Source organism: Elephantulus edwardii, unplaced genomic scaffold, assembly GCF_000299155.1.
Source record: "Elephantulus edwardii isolate Elephantulus edwardi_28Jun2011 unplaced genomic scaffold, EleEdw1.0 scaffold00105, whole genome shotgun sequence".
Taxonomy (NCBI): domain Eukaryota; kingdom Metazoa; phylum Chordata; class Mammalia; order Macroscelidea; family Macroscelididae; genus Elephantulus; species Elephantulus edwardii.
The window spans coordinates 7,936,050-7,938,866 of NW_006399855.1; positions in this window are offsets into that span (position 1 = coordinate 7,936,050).

Consider the following 2,817-nt stretch of genomic DNA (forward strand, 5'->3'; position numbering starts at 1 on the left):
AGGAAATGGGAAAGATCTAGTAGGGATCTAAAAAGATGGGGTAATGGTGGGAATAGTTCAATGGTGTTTGGTTTTACAAGGAGCAGTGAATGAGAATTGTATGAAACACAATGTGAATGTAAAATATAATGTACACTAATTTTGTATGCACACCAATATAAAATTTTAAAAAATTCATTTAACAAATACACATAAAGCTACTCTGTGTGTCTTTTACAGCCTCAAGGTAAAGACAGCTGGGTGGTGTAAGAAGCCAGCCTATTTCCAGCTTTTAAGCATGATATTATTTTCCAAGGAATAGCCTCTCCTAGCAACATGTCAAAAGTATTAGAAATGAAGCTAGCAACTTCTTCCTCCTTCCTCCTATCCCACACGAAGGATTTTGTTAATGACTCATTCACTTCTTAAACTAATGTCAATTTTGTCCTTCACCTTGCTTGCTTGCTTGCTTTCTGTCTGTCTACTAATAATATATTTTTAAAGCATCATGCCTTTTAAGGAGAGAAAAGCATGTGTATGTGCATATCTTTCATTGCAGAATGAATGATGGAACTAATATTTGATTACATTTCTTTCACATGGAGAAATTATTGCATTAGTATATGGTTTGCTGCATATAATCTTACCAACAAGAACAAGATAAAAGAAAAATGTTACTAAGCTGAAAAGTACCAAAGAATGTCAACTATAATATCAAATACATTCAATATTTATAATAAATGTCAAATATTTTCAAATAATTACTATCACCAAGTTCCTTTATACCTGCAGCTAAAAATAATATTAGAACATATTTAAGTAAAACCAAAAGCCAAAACCACTGCTGTCAAATCAATTCCAGCTCACGTTGATTCTCCATCAGGTTCTGAGGCTGTAAATCTTTGCAGGAGAAGACCACTTCAACTTTCTCCCTCAGTACAGCTGGCAGATTCAAACTGCCAGCCTTTTGGTTAGCAGCCAACATGTAATGTGCTCTGCCACCTAATGTATAAATATCATTTTAAAAAATCAGTAACAATCAAGTCTGACCCTAGTATCCAAGCCCATATATCTCTTCATGATTCTTTACAGGAAGATGTGAATTGAATCAAAGTCATATCCTCAGATGGAATGAAAGTGACAATAGTTGTCATCGCCCTGAAAAAAGAAAGTCTGAATAAAAAAGCAGCAAAGGAGAGGAAGATTCTCAATTAGATGGATCGATTCAGTCATTGGTATAATTGGGGATAGGTGTGTGAGACAATAAGATTGGCAAGAGAAAGAGCGGGGTTTAGAGCTGTTGTCCATAGGGTCACTATGAGCTGCAGGTGACTCGACAGCAAATAACAGCAACAACAACCAGAAGTTTGCAGTAAATACTCCCTGCCACTCTACCATCACCAGATCTTTACATTCCCCAATTGCTACCTCAAGCACCTGACGGCCACAGTGGGAAATGAAAAGCAAAGGTGTGTGTCTCATTCAGATAAAAATCTAAAGGAATCCCCAAAACTCAATCACCAAGCTAAAAATTCATTGAAAGCAATTCTCCTTTGAAAATAAAAATGCAGAGAATGTTATGGCAAACGATATAGAAAATTTAAACAAAATGGTTAAATCTTTCCTTTTTCCTTTTTCTTCTTTTAAACATTGCACTATATATTCTCCATCTGGATGATTGAGATTGTCACCTCAGAATCCTCAAGCTGATCCCAGCCCTAAAGAAAACTGTTTCTCCCTCTTGAGTTACAACTAATGTGCCCTAGAGAAAGAGAAGGTGGGGAAAAGTAACTAATTCCTATCAATTATGGGGCTGTGTTAGGCACAACAACCTTTCCTACCAAAACAGAGGAGCTCTTGGGACTGGCCAGATTTGGTGAATAAAAATACAGAGCATCTGTTGTTATTGTTGCTGATTGCCATCGAGTTAAGCATGACTCATGGCAATTGTGAACAAAAGACCTAATGTCTTTCCATAATTATTGTCATTTCACCAAGTTCACAGAGTTTCCAGAGGCATGTGGTTTAGGAATTGGATGTCACACCTGCTTCCAAACCTATTCTACATCTGGGAGCTCCACCAAACACTGTCCACATTAGGAAGCCATTCTGGTATTTGCTACCCCAATGGCACAAGGTTCAACATCACAGCAACCCAGGTTACTTCATACTCCACATTGACAAAGAGTGAGGTACAAAGTGGAAGAGTGTTCCTACAGATGTAACAGCACTAGTTTCACTTAGCGGTGGTTCAGTTTTGTACAAAAGATCTAAACTCTATTCTATGACTAACATCATTTCTGTACAGAACTCTGCATCTCTTTCTATTTTCATTTCAGATAACACTGATAACATTTAATATATTCCATACAATATTTGAGACATATTCATTTTAAGAGATCATATTGTATACAATTAACACATACATTATATGGGTTTTGCAAACTATGAAGCTCCCTTAGGATGTTAGTTATAGGCATGTGTATATTATTTACACAGGCACATTATATGTGAGAAAACACAGTACTCATTGTTAATCTGAAATCTCAAACTGAACTGAGTATCCTGTATTTTATCTGGCAGCCTGACCTCCACCCCCAACCGACCCCTCCCCCCAGCAGGTCAACTCTAATCCAGGACAAGAGTGTCTATCTACCCTGAGAAAGATGGTCACTCGGAAACAAATAGCAAGAACAAAAGAAACAGAAATAACAAACGAACTCAAAAGCCAGCCCAACACGGAAAGAATGTTACTGAACATTTGCTGACAGAGACAGAGGGAGATTTCCAATATAAACAAGGAAATTTAATCTCTCATTTGCAAAAGCTTCCCCTGTG